Below are 10,998 nucleotides of genomic sequence, written 5' to 3'. Positions count from 1 at the left end.
AAAGTTTGGGGCAGAGGGAAGCAATTAGACTATTCATGTTCAACTCGTATTTTTGGTATTTTTTCAGCAATATTTCGTTTTTTTTGTTGTTTTTTGTTTTTTATGAAAAAGAAAAAAAAAACAATTAACTAATTAACTAACTTAACTAGCCTAAGAACACAGTAAAACTAATCTATCTAAAAAGCAATAATAGTGAGAGTAGTACTTACAGAAGTCCTCCCCCAAGCTGAACGTGGCAATGACCTCATTGCAACAAGGGGAAGGAGAGACATGGATATCAGTCATCCATGTGCATATCCTCACTAGCCTCATCTCCATCCACCTCACCGTCGGGCTGACTGTAGCTCGGGTTCCAAGTATACCAAGAGGGATGTGCATCATGCTCAGCAATGCGATGAAGGCGGCAGTTCTCGTCGTACATCGAATACAAAGCCAGGTGCTGATCATTGGCTAATGTATCGACCCGCTAACTGAGATTCTGAAGAAGTACACCATTGGCATCAACCTGCTGGCTGATGCCCTGGATGGTCGCTGTGTTGGCTGCAATGCTAGTATCCATACGCTGAAGCAGGGCCATCATCTCCTGAAAATCAAAGGAAGGGGGAGCAGTAGAATATGGGGGAGGGGGAGCATCAGAAGATGAGGGGATGTCCTCAACATGGGGTGGACGACGGTAGTAGGAAAGTCAAAGGGTTGGGCAGGTTTGATTATTGCCAAAGGGTTGGGCAGTTCGACGGAAGGCATTCCGTTAACTTGCCACTGGTATGTATCCCCACCCCGGTCTAACCAATGAAGGCGAGTGAAATAGGCATAGTCCAATAAGGTAGGTCCTAAGGTCGGCTGATAACGAGTCTCGTCAAAGTCGGGAATGGCCCTAGCAAAAAGAGTGACTAGCCCCCCGTTCACGATGGGACAAGAGGAAAACGTCCCATCGGCGCGCCGCTTAGGGTATGTGGTGGCAATACGCTCCATTTGGAGCGCAACATGATGTGGGATATTATAGTAAAAACGGCGCGGGGTACCCTAGTGCATATAATTACCAATCAGATTAAGCTCATCCCGCCGAATGACCTGACCTTCAACCCTCCCAAACAAAGTCTTGGACATAAAACGAACCCAAATTTTAAAAATGGGTTAGTGGATGTACCGCGCATGACAATGTTGCAGGGTAAAATCAGTTTCGACCCCTGTAATGGCATATATAGTAAATGTCCCTGTGATGATAGTCAGGGGGTGCCCAATCTCCCCCCCGGTTGAGGACACGGAGTATGCGAGCAAACTCCGGGAGGGTGAGGGTGAAGTCCCGATTTAAGAGCCGATAGGAAACATGCGAAGTTGGTCCCGAGCGAGGGTGGGTCACTTTTAAGCTACTGTAAAACTCATATACAAGCACGGGGTAGGTGTTGACATGAACGGTAAAAAGGGATTCCATACCAATTATTTTCATAAATTCTCTAAGGTAGTGTTTGGAAACTTGTATTTCATTTCAAATAATGGATTTGAAATCTGGAATTTAAAGTTTGTATTTCAATTCCTAATCATTGTTTTGTAAAGGGGGTTTGATAGAGGAGAGAGAAATAGAGGTTTAGTAGAGGAGAGATAAAAAGTGTGGGCACTGGGTTAACTAAAGGAGAGAGAAATAGATATTAGAAAGAGAATGAGTGAAGTTGGGATATAGATATACTCATAAAGTTGGGATATGTATGAGGAGAGAATTTCAAATAACAAGGTAATAGCTTGAATTTTAAATTCTACTAATATAGGCTTTTGATAAGAATTTGGACAAATTCCATAATTTCAAATTCCATGCCATCCAAACAATAGATTTCATCCAAATCCGGGATTTGAAATGAAATCTTGTTATCCAAACATAGCATAAATTCATTAGCAGTTCCCAATTTATCCAAAAATTCAATGTCAAGGAACGTTGTAGGACTTACCTCGCGCCCCTTGAGGCGCTGAAAGCGGTCTCTTTGTTCCTCCGTGGAGAAGATGACCTCCGGGAAGGTGTCATCTCGGGGAATTTCCGGTGGTGGTGGTGGTGGTGGTTGTTGTTGTGTGCCCGTTGTGCTTTTTCGTCGCCTTGTGAACATGGTTCTTGAATGTGCAAAAATTTCAAACCTTCAACTCACTCTCTAATGGGGAAAAGAGGGGAAAACTTGTATCACTCAAATCCTCACTTTAATGGTGGAAAAGATGAAAAGGAAGATGGAGGTGAGAGATAGAGTGAGAGAAAAGTGAAGAAAGTGGAGTGGGAGATGAGTAGAAAGTGATGTGAGAGAAAAATTTGTGAGAATTTGAAGATATGAGTGAGGGTCTTCAATGGTGGAAAGGGGGTTTGGAGAAGAAGATGAGAGAATTTGGGGGTTAGGGTTTGGAGGAGAGAGAAAGTGTGAGAGGAAGTGAGTGAAAAGAAGGGGGAAAACCCCTTTAATTTGGTCATCCGGAACCCGAGCCCGATCGGGCGTGACTTGCCCGACGCCATCGGGCGTGATTTTTTTCTTTAAAGTTCAGCCAATTCGGTTGCGGTCCCAATCGGGCGAGGATGCCCGACACCATCGGGCGTCTGTCCGTAAGTTCTCTAAAACTTAAGTTCGTTGCGGGCCCGATCGGGAGTAGTCGCCCGACCGATCGGCTCTCCAATCCTGAATTTTGTCGTAAATTGAGTTGACGAAACTTCGCCCGATCGGGCGATTGCCTTTTTTATGCGATTCATGTTTCCGTTGCGCGCCCGATCGGGCAGCCTCGCCCGATGGCCTCGGGCGATGCCCAGTAAGCATGCTCGTATTTTTATGAATTTTCCAGTTGGAGCATCTCCTGCACACATGTAACCTGAAGAGGATATCAGTACCCTCTCACTCTCTCACCAAACTAAAAATTAGCAAAGTAAAAATAAAAATCTAGAAAAAAAACTACGAAAGAAAAGAAAAGGAAAGAAGTCAGGTTGCCTCCCGATCAGCGCTGGTTTATAAAGGTCCCGCACGACCATAATGCTTCATCCCTCAAACAGAAGGGGATGGGGGTTGAAGGTATAACTCCTCCACAGATCCAACAGGGATTCCGGTATAGTACAACTTCAGACGTTGTCCATTAACTTTGAACTTTCTCACCTGTTGCATTCATCACCTCAATAGAACCAAACTTGTTAGTGTTAGTGACAGAAAAAGGACCAGACCACCTAGATTTCAACTTACCAGGAAAAGCTTTAGTCTAGAGTTGTACAATAAAACCTTGTCACCAATATTGAACTCCCTACTCAGAATTTTCTTATCATGCCATCTCTTAGTGCGCTCTTTGTAGAGACGCGAACTATCATAAGCATTTAAGTCTAAGTTCATCAAGCTCATTATCTGCAATAAACGCTTTTCTCCTGCTAATTTAGCATCAAGGTTCAACTCTTTAACGCCCAAAAAGCCTTATACTCTAGTTCGACAGGTAGGTGGCATGCTTTTCCATAGACTAGTCGATAAGGGGTGGTACCAATAGGGGTCTTAAAAGCAGTTCTATAAGCCCATAAGGTGTCATCTAACTTATCACTCCAATCTTTTCTCGATTTAGCTACCACTTTCTCCAAAATAGACTTTATTTTCCGGTTAGACACTTCTACTTGCCCACTTGTCTGAGGGTGGTATGCTAGGCCAGTCCTATGGTAGACACCATACTTTTTGAGTAGGGCTTCAAAGGTTCTTTTGTGAAAGTGGGATCCCCCATCACTAATGACAACTCTTGGTACCCCAAACCGTGGAAAGATAATCTTTTTGAACATTTTCATGACAACCTTAGAGTCATTGGTCGGTGATGCAATAGCTTCTACCCACTTAGAGACATAGTCAACAGCAACAAGTATGAAATTGTTGCCTGAGGAAGAGGGAAAAGGACCCATAAAATCAATACCCCACACATCAAATAGTTCAACTTCTGGATGGGGTTTGGGGCATCTCATGTCTACGGGAAATATTTCCTGTTCGTTGGCATGCATCACAAGACTTAACAAAAGTACTAGCATCATGAAAAAGTGTTGGCCAATAAAAACCAGATTGAAGTACCTTTGCTACTGTTTTGGAGGCCCAGCATGGCCTCCACATGGAAGGGAGTGAGAGTGCTTCAGAATGTCATGCACCTCCCACTCTGGGATACATCGCCTATAGATGTGTCAGCACAGAGCTTGTAAAGCAAGGGTCATCCCAAAATTGTTTGGCATCATGGAGAAATTTCTTTCTCTGCTGGTAGCTCAGCTCTGGAGGGGTTTGTCCACTCACACAAAAGTTGGCGAAGTCCGCATACCAGGGGTAACAGAAGTGACTGCCAGGAGCTTATCATCAGGAAAGGAGTCGTCAATGGGAAGACCTTCTTCCATATCTTCATACTGCAATCGGGACAAATGGTCAGCACTACATTTTCTGCACCCTTTTTATCTCTGATCTCCAAGTCGAATTCTTGGAGCAGCAAAATCCACCGAATGAGTCGAGGCTTGGCCTCCTTTTTGGCAGAAGGTACTTCAATGCAGCATGATCAGTGTAGACAATGACTTTAGACCCAAGCAGATAGGTCCTGAACTTGTCCAAGGCATAGAACACAGCTAGCAGCTCTTTCTCTGTGTGTCATAATTAAACTTGAGCTTCATCGAGTGTCTTGCTAGCATAGTAGATGGCATGGAGGATGTTGTCTTTTCTCTGACCAAGGACAGCTCCCACAGCATAATCACTGGCATCACACATAATCTCAAATGGGAGGGTCCAATCTGGAGATCGGATGATAGGAGCAGTAATCAGAGCTTGCTTGATCCTGTTAAAAGACACTAGACACTCATCAGTAAACAGGAACGGGGCATCCTTGAGGAGCAACTGAGTAAGTGGTTTAGCAATTTTAGAGAAGTCCTTGATAAAGCGGCGATAAAATCCCGCATGACCAAGAAAACCTCTAACACCCTTAACATTCACAGGAGGGGGTAATTGCTCAATCACTTGAATTTTTGCTTTGTCCACCTGGATGCCTCGTTCAGAAATAATATGACCAAGTACCACTCCTTCAGTAACCATGAAGTGGCACTTCTCCCAGTTCAAGACAAGGTGGACATCCTCACATCTTTTCAGTACTTTAGTCAAATTCAGCAAACATGCATCAAAATCAATGCCATACACACTAAAGTCATCCATAAATACTTCCATGATGGACTCAATAAATTCAGAAAATATGGCCATCATACAACGTTGGAAAGTAGCAGGGGCATTACATAGGCCAAAGGGCATCCTTCTATAGCAAAGGTACCATAAGGACATGTAAAGGTGGTCTTCTCCTGGTCATCTGGGTGGATAGGGATTTGGAAAAACCAGAATAGCCATCTAGATAACAAAATGAGAATGACAAGCTAGACGTTCCAACATCTGATCAATGAAGGGAAGGGGAAAATGGTCTTTCTTAGTGGCAACATTTAATTTCCTATAATCAATGCACATACGCCACCCAGTAACTACTCTTGTAGCAATTAATTCATTTTTCTCATTTTTAACTACAGTAGTACCGCCCTTTTTAGGAACCACTTGAACTGGACTCACCCACTTAGAATCAGAAATAGGATAGATAATCCCAGCATCAAGCAATTTCATAACCTCTTTTTGACAACTTCCTGCATATTCGGGTTCAAACGACGCTGACCTTGTATACTAGGACGATGATCATCCTCAAGATGAATTTTATGCATGCAAAAGTCAGGGCTTATGCCTTTCAAATCATCAATATATATCCAATGCCTTTTTATGTTGTCGCAAAACAGACAAAAGTTGAGACATTTGACCATCATTTAATGCAGCACTAACAATCACAGGGCAATTTTCAGAATCATCCAGAAAAGCATACGCAGAGAAGGGGGAAGGGGTTTCAGTTCAGGTTTCTTTACCTCTACCGGTGGAGTAGCACATACTAACCGTTCATCCTCATGAGTGGTAGTACCATCAAGCTCGACACAGGTAAAAGCTGCTTCCCAAGCATCCACTTCAGTAGTCCGGATAATATCATCACCTGTGGAAGAGTAAAACAAAGCAAAGCCTCCAGTGGATCCCGCATAAGGGATTGAGGCATGTCATCATTAACCAGCACATCAATGACATCTATTCTGTAACAGGCTTCCTCTAGCATGGGACTTTTCAAAGCATTGGTCAAACTAAAAGTTACCTTATCATCCCCCACAGTCAAAGTTAATTTCCCATTTTTTACATCTATGACAGCTCCAGCAGTATGAAGGAATGGTCTCCCTAAAATGATTGGGATTTGAGTATCCTCTTCCATGTCAAGCACAACAAAATCCACAGGAATGTAAAATTTACCTACCCTCACAGGAACGTCCTCTAAGATACCTAGGGGGTATTTAACAGAACGGTCAGCCATTTGAAGAGTAATGTTGGTACATTTTAAATCTCCCATGTCAAGCTTTTTACAAACAGTAAGGGGCATAACACTAACACTAGCACCTAGATCACATAAGGCTTTGTCAATAAATATGGTGCCAATATTACAAGGGATGGAGAAACTCCCCGGATCTTTCAATTTAGGGGGATTGATTTTGCAAAAGAGCACTACATTCTTCAGTAAAGGCAACAGTTTCTACTGCATTAAAGCTCTTTTCCTAGTCAAAATTTCCTTCAAAAATTTAGCATATGCAGGTACTTGAGTAATGAGTTCAGTAAATGGAACAGTTACCTGAAGATTTTTCACTACCTCCATAAACTTACCAAGTTGGTGATCCAGCTTATTCTTGATAGACGAGTGGGAATGGAACCTTGATCGCAGGAGTGGTGGAGGATTTTTCAGGACTATCTGCTTCTCTGCATTTGTGTTGGTGGTAGCCTCAGGAGCTGACGAAGTTTCAGTTATGTCTGCATTTTTTTCTGCTCAACCGGACCATCCTTAGGCATTGGGGGACCATCATAAGTGTTCCACTCCTAAGAGTGATGGCTTGGCAGTGTCCCTTGGTTGCATTGATTGTGAAGGTAAGGCCCCAGGTGGCCTACTAGCAGAAGAACTAGCCAACTGAGCTAGTTGAGTCTCCAACATCTTGTTATGCGTGCCCAAATTTTCCAGTTGAGCTTTTGTGTCAGCTTGAAAAGCATTGAACCCCTTCTGCATCTGGAACATCATATTCTTCAACTCTGTCATGGCTGGGTCAGCAGGAGGAGCAGGCTGTGGAGGTGCTTGATTTCTCTGAAAACCAGGTGGAGCTTGTTGTGAAGGTTGGTATTGTTGACCCTGTTGTTGAGGTGGATATGGTTGTTGAGGTTGAGGGTTCAACACATTAGTACTCCTATATGAGAGGTTGGATGTGTCTTAACCCAGGATTTAGGTGTTGGAATAGGGTTGAATTGGTTCCTAGGTTGTGATTGGAAAGCATTGACGCCTCACAGTTATTTCCCAGCGCAGGACACTCTTGAGAGTTGTGCCCAGATATTCCACAAGCATCACATATGCACATTATAGTTAGAAGCACTAGCCATCGCATTAACACTCATATGGGAGGAATCATTACCTAACTTCAGGGAGTCAATTTTCTGAGTTAGAGTAGCTAGTTGCCCAGACAGTAGAAAATGGCTTCAACATCATGTTTACCCCCTTTTTCAAAGAGGAACGAATGGTAGAGGCTTGATTAGATGCTAGCTTCTCCAAAAGTTCATACCCTTCCTCAATTGCTTTATCCATGAAGAACCCACCAGATGCTCCATCAATTACCCGTCGTGTATCTGCATCAACTCTAGTGTAGAAAATCTGACACAAGTACCACTGGTCCAACCCATGATGAGGACATAGACGCTGCAGATCCTTGAACCGCTCCCAAGCTTCATATAGAGATTCACCAGGATCTTGGGTGAAAGTAACTATGGCATGTCTCATATCTGCAGTTTTCTGGTAAGGGTACCACTTGATAGAAAATCTTGGAAAGTTCTGGCCAGGTGGTGATGGTGGAAGGCAGCTTTTATACCAGAACAAAGCTTTATCGCGCAAGAGAAACCAAATAGAAGGAGTTTCATCTCATCAGGAGTAACACCAGCTTGCTTCTGAGTAGCACAACACTGTAAAAATCTCTGCAGTGCTGATTTGGGTCTTCAGATGGTAACCCAGCGAACTGATTGTTCTGAACCATATTAAACATGAGACTTGATCTCAAAATTTGTAGCAGCAATAGTGGGCATCCGTACCCCAGTAGGCACGTTATCAGGAGATGGTTGCATAGTCTCTGAAGGTTCGAGTAACATTCTCACCCATGTTGACAGTAATAGGTGAGGTGGGGTTTCTGTGGTGTGGAGAGATGGTGGAGATGGTGTCTTTTGGGAGGGTGTCCCTGCAGACAGCTTAGCTTGTTAGTTTTCTTTCTGAGTCTACGAGCGGTCTTTTCAATCTCGGATCGAACGGGATGAGATTTGGGGATTTCAATTTCCTGCTCATACACCAAAAACACTAAAACAAACGTGAGATGCTCCAAAGAACAAGTGTTCTTCAGAGTAGAGGTTAGTTTAATACTATAATTCAGACAAAATAAAATAAACCGTCTCCCCGGCAACGGCGTCAAAATTTGATAGGCAAAAGTCGTATCACCTAATAAAAAATAACCTAAGGTCCACTAACTAGTAGTCAGGGAAGTCAGGATCGAATCCATAGGGAGAAGTTATATTATCGTATCTGAACTCTAATATTACACTAACGAAATCGAATGAATGGTTGTGTTACTAAACTAAGCAGATAGCAGAACTAAATATGAATGTGTAAATATATTAATAAAGTACTAGAATCATGGATCACTATGCATACAATTCAGGAAATCAGGGATAAATAATAACCCCTAGTAAGTCAACTGTCTAGGGCACATGTAATTTCTCTCGAACATTACCTCCCTCAAAGATCACCGCCGCTCTCGCATAGTCAAGGGTCACTTTGCCTAATAATTGAAAGCCTATACGGTATCTCTCCTCTCGAAGTAGATTCAGTATTGCAACAATAGAAATAAAATCAGGCCTAACTTATAATCTAGCATGAAGAATCAATCAAAGGAAACAGTTGAAATACAAGTAATCAAACTAATCTATCAATCTCTCATTGCATACATAGATCTCCACAATTCTAGATATAGACTACTCACTCATAATCATGAAAACAATAACAAAGTCATATAAAAACTCATACTTTGAAACATGGCAAATAACTAAGAAAATAATCTAATTAACAATGGAAGAAATAACAAAGAAATAATGAAGAAAGATTACCGAATTATATTGAACTATGAATAAGCAAAAGGTTTGATCTTGAATTGAAATCACAAAGCACTAAATTAAGGTTCTTGAAACACTCTCTAGAGAAAACTAATAATAAAAACCAAGATGATCTAATAATTCTGATTTTTCTATTTATACAAGCCCTAAAACAATAGCCAAAAAGTCTCGAAAGAAGGGCTCGTATTCATTAAAAAACCGCATGTCGTCAGTCGCCCGATCGGGCCAAAATGCCCGATGGAATCGGGCTCCAAAGCGGAGGAAAAAGCCAAAATCCCCAGACGCCCGATGAGATCGGGCTTACCTGCCTGATGACATCGGGCGGTCTGATAACATGGTAGGTAGCAGCAAGTGGCAGGGGCGCCCGACGTCGGGCCAGGTCGCCCGATCGGGTGAGACACCGAATCACGACTGGCGTCTGACGCCTGATCGGGCCCGCAGCATAAACTTGGAACTTGTGTTCTTCGCCCGATCGGGCTGGGCCGCCCGATCCTATCGGGCCGGTCAGGTTATGCGCGTTCCTTGTTCTTCCTTTGCTCAAAGTCCCGGAAAGCATCCTCGGGATCTTGAAACTCAGTGTCTAACCTCTCTAATCCAATGTGCAATCATGTAAAGTTGGTAATAGCTCCCCAAAACCTATAATCCAATACAAAACAGCAAACCACAACTAGATGGAGAGAGTTAGTACCAAATGGCTCCTAAGAGCACCATAACCATAACTTTTAGCACATAAATAGGGGAGAAAACTCTATATAAAACCATAATATCGTATCATATAACACACTTACCGTACTTAAGAAATCTTGCTCACACAACAAACCATGCATCCGTGTATTTTGAAAAACAATTTTGCGCGGAAAGAAAACTTTCCTAAAATACGAATGTATGAAATAAACCCTAGAGGACTGGTTTAGAGCTGTTTCCAGACTGTTCCAGTCAACCAAGTTTACTTGTAGTTGTGTATGACAAGTAACCGAGGTTTCTTGTCATCCACAACTAACTTATCTCTCTAGTTTCAAACCTTTATAGTGCATCAACACCTTTATACCACTTACATTGCATCTAAGACCTAAATGCTACAACATGATCTTGGTCTTCATGCAATTCTTCAAGACTTGGCTTCACAAGCTTCGTTTTTCTATCCATTGAACTCGTACTTTAGCACCTAAACATGTAAACAGAAACATGCATGCAATATAATAGTTCAATGTGGTTTGTCATCACTCAAAACTCAAAACAGGGAACTCAACAAGTGCGCCTAAAAGATAGACAATTACAAAACTTAGCTCTTGCTGACATTGAAGTTAAGCTACAAAGTAATGGTAGCACCCTCCTTAAATCACCGAAATGCCATTTCTAGATGATTTGATGATCTCATATGGTTAAAATAAGCTCATAATTGATGAGCTATATTATGACAGAGAGCAGTTAGACAATGAATTTAAAGAACTTTATTCGGGATTGACTGTTGAATAACATGCAATTTATAATGAAATCACTAATGTATCAAGAGGTGAATGATGCATCTTCTTTGTATATGGTTATGGAGGAATTGATAAGACGTACATATGGAAATTACTATGTGATGCATTACCGCGTAAAGGGGAAATTATCTTGCCAGCTGCGTTAAGTGGGATTACCTCTTTGTTGCTTCCACACGGAAGAACATTCCATTCTAGATTTGAATTTCCCTTAAATGTTACTGAGAACTTAATGTGTTCAACAATTAGATCAGGATAAGACC

The 10,998-nt window shown here is 42.2% G+C and overlaps 1 non-coding gene across 1 annotated transcript; it reads left to right on the top strand.

Moving 5' to 3' along the window:
* Nucleotides 1–7,777: 7,777 nt before the first annotated feature.
* On the top strand, nt 7,778–7,884 carry LOC125494213 (small nucleolar RNA R71). Its single transcript, XR_007270582.2, has one exon. It is a non-coding gene; the product is annotated as a small nucleolar RNA R71 (small nucleolar RNA).
* Nucleotides 7,885–10,998: the final 3,114 nt, after the last annotated feature.

Source organism: Beta vulgaris, chromosome 4, assembly GCF_026745355.1.
Source record: "Beta vulgaris subsp. vulgaris cultivar EL10 chromosome 4, EL10.2, whole genome shotgun sequence".
Taxonomy (NCBI): domain Eukaryota; kingdom Viridiplantae; phylum Streptophyta; class Magnoliopsida; order Caryophyllales; family Amaranthaceae; genus Beta; species Beta vulgaris.
The sequence above is the reverse complement of the archived record's forward strand: the minus strand, read 5'-3'. Positions and strand labels throughout refer to the sequence as shown.